Source organism: Gekko japonicus, unplaced genomic scaffold (assembly GCF_001447785.1).
Source record: "Gekko japonicus isolate JY-2015 unplaced genomic scaffold, Gekko_japonicus_V1.1 scaffold2566, whole genome shotgun sequence".
NCBI lineage: Eukaryota > Metazoa > Chordata > Lepidosauria > Squamata > Gekkonidae > Gekko > Gekko japonicus.
In genome coordinates this window covers 137,708-145,413 of record NW_015174350.1, presented here as the reverse complement: position 1 = coordinate 145,413, position 7,706 = coordinate 137,708, and the positions used below count along the sequence as shown (strand labels likewise).

Sequence of the window (7,706 nt, the reverse complement as noted above, 5' to 3'; positions counted from 1 at the left end):
GGGGGGGGGGGGAGACTGCAGACACCTTCCATTCCCTTTCTTCTTCTGTCCCCCACCCCCTTTTGGTCCTGCCATGCCACTTCCTGCCTTGGCACAGGCAGCAAGGGGAGGGTTTCTGAGAACGACCCACATTCATGAGAACAGGCGCCACGAGTTAACGATGAACTGTCGCTTGTGTGTAAACTGCGCCCCCACCCCCACCACAGGTGCCTTCAGACACTCTTCTGATGATGCAGTGCAATATCTTGTCGATCTCTGGCATAACACTGTACCGCAGGAAAAGGATTCTGTCAGTTAACTCCATGTTTTAGTGGAGCCAAATGTTATTACTACTCTCAGCAATTAAGAACATAATTGAATATGTACTGTCATTCTTTGTTTTGGGGACAAGGAAAACACTCTACACAGCCAGGATGTTGTAAAATTCACCTCCATGCTGGAAAGGAGATGGATGGGGGGTCTACGGACAGGATTCTCACAAATTCAGCCACATCAGTCTCCAGTTCTGACATATTACCTATGTTGTTTTTTTCCTCTGTTGAACTGAAACAGAACTAAGCTTGTCATTCTTTTGATCTATTAAATAAATGTGTCCTCACTATTTTGCATGCTAATTTAACAAACCACTCTCATATATATGCAACCATGATCTGTAATTCCATTTCAGTGTCTGATAGATTGTGTGTGCACACGAAAGTTCACACCTTGAATAAAACTTTGTTGGTCTTAAAAGTGCCATTGGACTCGTAACTTTGTTCTGTTGCTTCAGACCAACACGGCTACCTACTTTGATCTAACTGGAGGTACTCATGACGTGGTGTTCCCTCTAAGCTGAGTTAGTGTGAGCTAGCTCACCATTTTTTAGCCTCCGGCTCAAACATTTTTGTCTCCGCTCAGGAAGGACGGCTCCAGAGCAAACTAATTTGTGCAGTAGCCCAATCGCTCGCTCACAACTTTAATGCCAGCAGCTCACCAAGTAGAATTTTTGCTCACAAGACTCCAACCGCTTAGAGGGAGCATTGCTCATGAGGTAAATTTACTCCTCCTTTGAGTTGGTCGGATAAAACACAGGTGAAGACCAAAACAACACGTTTCATTTAACTGGGGAGAAATATCTGACCAAGGGAGCTGTGGCTCTTAAAAGTTTATACTCTGAAAATCCTGTTGGTATCCCGGTGCCACTGGACTCAAATGTATACGAAAAAAGCAAGGTCTTCAACAGAGTTAACAGTTAGGCGTGGTGTGTTTTCAGCTTATCAGGGTGGTACAACTCTCCACAGCAACCCAGCTGTGACAGCCTTTCTCCTATTTCATTACTGAGGACGACGAAAGGAAATAAACACTGAGGAGAGATTCTTGCTTCCTTACCTCAGGAACTTTTCCTCAGGTTAGGAGGTTTACTGGGCCAGATTATGGAAACACAAGTTTCCCTCACAGTCCCTGGCTTTCAGAAACTGCCCAGGTAGATTTGATACTTCTAGGTTTCACCCGGGGGCTTCTCTAGCACCTAAAAATGTGCTTTCTCCCCTACTCAACCCCCTTAAAAATCTGTTAAAAATAGTAAACAAAATAAAAACTCCTCACTAATCTGGGGCTTTTCACCACAGCCTCCAAACCTCTCTGTCTGAGGGGAATTTTCCATCCCCTTTTTATACAGAGACTGGCTCACCCCATCTCATCCGGTGGCGTTCCATGAGCTCTGATTGGCTGTCAATCGCCCAGATTTGCAATTTGTAATCACCTATTTGTAATGTTTGGCAAAGTCTGTTTCAGTGTATCTGGTTGGCGAAATCTATTTGAGGCCCCGGTCACACGGGCCAGATATCGTGGGGGGGAGGCATGGCTAATACCCCCGGCGCAGTTTGAGCCGCGATTACGCGATCAGACACACCGGCGGCACACCACGGGTCCTTCCCTCAGTGTCGGTGGGTAAACGAGGGACTGGAGGGGAATGCCACGTGCCGGCGCGATCACACCACGGGCATCTGGAGGCAGCTCGTGGCAAACATTTTTTAACATGCATCGTCGGTGGGAAGCCATGGGCGCACTACGCTTCCCAGATGTTGCGGTGTGATCGTGCCTGGAAAATCCGTCTATCATCCGTCTCTTTAGTGCGGCAATTGCTCCATGTGAACGGGGCCTCAGTGTATCTGAAGAAGTGTGTATGCACACAAAAGCTTATAGCCAGAATTAAACTTTGTTGGTCTTAAAGGTGCTACTGGACTCAAACTTTGTTCTGGATTTGTGAGTGGGTGTGTGTAAGTCCCATCCAGTCACTTCCAACTTATACTGGCTCTATGAATTAATGACCTCCAAAATGTCCCAACAACAGATGGGCAGCCAATGGAGTGTCTGCAGAATGGAAGTAAGACCCATCTCTGTGTGTTCACTGCCGTCAAGTTGCTTCTGATTTAGGATTAGGATGACCCTATGAAGGAATTAATATTCTCCAAAACGCCGTCATTAATAGCCTTGCTCAGGTCTTGCAAACGGACGACTGTGGCTTTCTCGATGGAGTCAGCCCATCTCATGTTAGTCTTCTTTTCCTGCTTCCTTCGAATTTTCCTAGCATTATTCTTTCTTCCAGCAAATCTTGTCTTCTTGTAGAAAAAGAGTTGGGATGTAATGCTAGCAGGAACCAAGACTGTGTGCATGTCAAGGCTTTTCGGCGACTGATCGTTAACAGGGGTTGTTTCGTAGAAAAAGAGCAAGGGGAACTCATTAGCATAACTCATTAGCATATGCCACACCCCCTGACATCAGGGGCCCCGGCGGTGGACCTGCAAGGCCGGCGGGAGTGCGAGGAAGCCCCGCCAAGGCCCTCCCTGGCCCCAGGCAGGCAGGGGTGGGGAGAGGCGGGGTGGAAGCAACTTACCCTCCCTCTTCTCCTGCCTCCTCCTGGCTGAATGAGGGCCAGAAGCGGGGCGGCCGGAAGCAGGGGGCGGGGCTTCATCGTTCCCCCCCCGCACCTCACCCGGGGGAACTGCGATCCCCCACGATCCCCCCCAAATCGACCTCTGATCGTTAACCAAATCTATAACATTACTGCTTTCCAACTACCACTTGATGCAGAATCCTCATAGTTAGGTACGTGGCAATTTAGCCCTTCACCCCTGGCTTGAGAAGGAACTGATTCTCCTTTAATTGCAAAATCCTGGAAAAATAATACCTTACATTATCAGCCTTGCTGCGTCTGTGATTTTTGTCTGATGGACAAACTTACTGATTCTCTTCTTTCTAAGGCTACAGCATCATTTGATTCAAAATTCATCTCCATCTAGTTTCCCTTCCTGGACTGTTTATCCACTAAACCTGAATATTCTTTGATTTTGGAACCTATACATCTGCTGTATTGATGCATTTCATGGGATGTTTCATGTTAATGAAGTTCTTTGCCAAACTGTTTTGTGTGGGGGTTTTTTTGTTACTATCGCATCAACATTGTTTGTTATGTAAGTTTTTATTATTATTATTATTAATTCAACTTGCTACCCCGCTCTAACCCCCTAAGGGGTCTCTGAGCGGCTACAGTTACTCATTTATCCCTAACCTATGGCCACAATTATTCGGGGTGGGGACATCCCTACCGGCACCCAGTGGAGGGGTTTCTCTCTCGGGTCGGCTACGACGACTTCCGACATCACTCGGCTTCTGGCTCCTTTTCTTGGTGGTCTTTTCTTGGCGGTCTTCCAGCGGCGGATTGGTCGGGCCCTTCTGTCACGGGCATGCTCTGGCAGTACCAGTAACATGTACCAGTTAAGCTATATTTCTGATGTCATATGTACTTGCTTGTCTTAAATGAAGATGAAAAGTTCAACAACAACAAAATTAAAAGTCTTGTCTTCTTGTGGTGTGTCCCCCTGAACAGAGACAAGCTGAAAGGAAAGATAGAGAATGGCCATGGGGGATGTGTTTTGCGGTGCTCTCTGAATGACCACGGGGCCACGTTGCTTTTCTGACGGGCCACTGGTAAGCATTCAAGCCCAGGGGTCTGGTTGCTGACAGTCACAGGGGGATCTTGAGGGACTGTCTCCGAATTATAGTTCTATTCCATTTGTCAAAATGCTCCCCCATACACACAGCCACACATACCTGCTGAAGGATCAACACTGGGTGTCCACCTACTTAGTTAATTTACTTAGTTGACCACTTTCGCTGCATTATGGTCTTTGGCTGCAATAAACTATTACTAGTTGACCAAATTTATAGTCCACCGTTCGCCAAAACAATAAAAACAAAAGGGTTGCCAACATCCAGGTGGGGCCTGGAGAGCTCCAGGAAGTACAATTGATCTCCAGGTGACAGACATCAGTTCGGCTGAAGAAAATGGTTGCTCCGCAAGGTGAAATCTATGGTATTTTACCCTGTCCTCTCCTAGCAACACCCCCACAGCTCAAGAAATTTTCCAAACCTGGAACTGGTCACCCTAAAAAACATGCAATAGGAACAATACAATATCTACAATTATACATTCAAAGAAAAAAAGCAATAAAACTATGCAGTACGGCAAGATTACAAGGTAGGAAACTAATGCAATAAAAACAGTGTCACAAATTCAACAAAGAAAGCACTGAAAACTGCCTACAGTTTCACAGATGGTAACTATGACCTGATTCACTCCATTGGAGAGGGTTCTGTCAAGTCACAGGGGACTTATGGTGACACCGTAGGGCTTTCTAGGCAACAGATGTTCAGAGGTGGTTTGTCATATTGTCCACCTCCTCCACATGACCCTGCTAGAGCTATCCATCTAGGGTAGCTCTAGGAATCTCCAGAAACTCTGTGGTCAGAACTTCCTGTAAGTAGCTGAGGCCTTAATTTATTTTCACTTTTGCTCCCAGGACACTGCCCACCTCCAATTTCCCACTACTTGCCAGGCAGTTATGGAAAGTGCGGTTGCCAGCTTCCAGGGGGGGCGGGCTGGAGATCTCCCACTTTTACAACCGATCTCCAGCTGACGGCGATCAGCTCCCCTGGAGAAAATGGCTGCTTTGAAGGGTGGACTCTATGGTACTGGACCATGCTGAGGCCCCTCCCCAAACCCCGCCCTCTCCTGGATCCACCCCCAAAGTCTGCAGGTATTTTCCAATGCAGACCTGGCAACCCTAATGGAAAGCCAGAGAGGTGCCTGTCCACCACCAGAACCTCTGCCCCATGGGATCTGTTTTCCCAAATGGTCTTCTGTCACTTATACAGAACGATAATGAATGCTACCTTTGAGACTCTCTCTCTCTCTCTCTCTCTCTCTCTCTCTCTCTCTCTCTCTCTCTCTGTGAGAAAGAATGTTACCTTTGAGACTCTCTCTCTCTCTCTCTCTCTCTCTCTCTCTCTCTCTCTCTCTCTCTCTCTGTAGCAAGACAAAAAGCTCATACCTTGAATAAAACTTTGATCGTTAACCACATCTATAGCATTACTGCTTTCCAACTACCGCAAACCCAGGGGGGCAAAGAGGGGGAGGAGCCTCAGCCAATGAAGGGAAGAGAGGCTTGGCTCAGTAGTTCTGCTGTGTGATTGAGAGGGCCTGGCAAAGCAAGCTCAAGATCTTTCCCTCCCTCCCCCTCTCTTCCTTCCCAAGGGAGGTGGTGCCTCAGCCAATGAAGGGAAGAGAGGCTTGGCTCAGTAGTTCTGCTGTGTGATTGAGAGGGCCTGGCAAAGCAAGCTCAAGATCTTTCCCTCCCTCCCCCTCTCTTCCTTCCCAAGGGAGGTGGTGCCTCAGCCAATGAAGGGAAGAGAGGCTTGGCTCTGTAGCTCTTGTGCAACTGAGACAGCCTGGCAAAGCAAGCTGTGACGCAGGAGGAAGCAAAAGAGAGGGAGAAGGAAGCAGATGACAGCCAGTTGCTTGGGGGCGATGTGTTTCTCTCTCTCTCTCTCTTTCTCTCTCTCTCTGAGTGGGATTTGCTTATCAAGTTCTCCCTAGAAATGTAATTTGAGCCATTTGGTGTTTCAAATTCAAAAAGTTCTTTTGATCATTCCTCCCACAATTCTTTTAGTGCCCAGTGGAAAGTCTTTGCATCTGTCTTTTGGCTTTGATTCTGGTCACCCGAAAACGCAGAAAAATCTTCCCCCAAAATCCAAGCATCAAATTTGCCTTTTGTTCACCAGTTAAATTAAAGCCACAGATTGTTAGATTTTCAAACCCTTGCCTCAGTTCGGGTATTTATTTGTCACAATTTTCCCTGTTATGTAACTTGTTTTGCAAAATTTTCTTATCCATGTCCCTCCTGATTTAATACTAGTAAATCCAAAAGATTCTTCTAGACTTTAGCTGTTGTAGATTTTTCGGGCTGTATGGCCGTGGTCTTGGCATTGTAGGAGCTGACATTTCGCCAAGCAACTGTGACTAGGATACTCAGAGGTATAACAGAAAGACTCTCTGTGTCCAAGTGGGAAGAGAAATGGTAGGCAGGTAATTTGTACCTACTCAGGAAGGTGGGGTAGGGCTGAGTCATTATCTTGTAGGATTTTCCCAGGCTGTGAACATGCTAATAGAGGAGCTTTCCTGAGGAGGTTCTTTTGTATATGGATTGTTTCTTGAGGTTTCCTGTTTCCTGGGGAGGTTCTTTTGCATGTGGATTGGCTATTGAAAGTATAATCTTATCTGTAGTGCTATTGTCCGATGTAGAGCCTTCTAGACTCTTAAGCATTTCTTTTGCCGTCTGGGGATTTTCAAATATTTTTGACAGCTTGTATGTTGTTCGATCAAGAGTCCAGTACTTTGCCTTTCTCTGCTGGTTTTCCTCCAGTAGGAATCCAACAGCTCCTTTCGCTTCAAGGAGTATATGAAATCTTCAGCCAGCTTCTATAGTTCTCAGCAACAAGTTTTGGGATCCCAAAAGACCCGCTTGATTCAGTCATTCTTATCACAGCAACCTGGAGAAGAACAGTGGAGAAAAAGAATGAGGGCCAGCTGCCAAATGTACCTGAGAGAATTCTCTTCACCCTTTCCCTCCCAGATCATCCTGCACGCAGAGTTACAGTATCCAGCAAGTCGATGCTTCCTAGTAGTTTGGCAGTTTAGGAAAGCCAAAAAATCACCACCGACTCACCTTCCCAGGATTCTCCTGGGCTCTTTCTCCCAGCCGAGCTGGCTCGCCGCCTCTGCCTAGGAGGAGACTTATCACCTGAAGGAGAGGGGAGGAGTCAGGTTCACGGGAAGGCTTGCGGGGTGGGGGGCTTGAGCCACCACAGCCCCTTTTGCACTTCCATTCCCCCACCCCCACCCCCCCCACAAACCCTCCTTCCCCTTCAATTTAATCTGACATTAAACATGTACATCAACAACGACATGGAGATAAATGGAAACTGGGAAAATATTTTCCTTCTCCATGCCCCACAGAGGCAGGTGCAAGTCTGTTGACAGAGTGCCCCCTCTGTATTTGAGATGGGGGGGTCCCAACACCCAGGGGTCATTTCGTGGAAAAAGAGGTGCAGGAGCTCATTAGCATAACTCATTTGCATATGCCACGCCCCCTGACATCACCGGAAGGGTGTCAGAAGGCAACACCCACCTCTCAGGCTCCACTGGACGGTTTTGGATTGCTAGCTATGGGGAGGGACATGCAGATCTACCCTCGCAGAGGAGGGAGAGCTTGTACCTGCATAAAACGTGGTCTTAAAGGTGCCACTGGACTGTTTTGGATTGCTAGCTGGGGGGGGGGGGTGCACAGATCTGCCCTCACCCAGATCCGTGCAGAGGGAGAGAGAGA

General features: G+C 47.4%; 1 long non-coding RNA gene and 1 pseudogene across 1 annotated transcript in view; one reads left to right on the top strand and one right to left on the bottom strand.

Annotated features, from left to right (window-relative positions):
* The window catches only part of LOC107121396, a 213,791-nt pseudogene that overhangs the window by 104,008 nt on the left and 102,077 nt on the right, over nt 1–7,706 (top strand).
* Nucleotides 7,045–7,706, bottom strand: part of LOC107121398 — a 1,141-nt gene continuing 479 nt past the window's right edge. The window contains exon 3 of the long non-coding RNA XR_001482862.1: nt 7,045–7,121. This is a non-coding gene — a long non-coding RNA (uncharacterized LOC107121398). The remainder of the gene's footprint in view (nt 7,122–7,706) is intronic.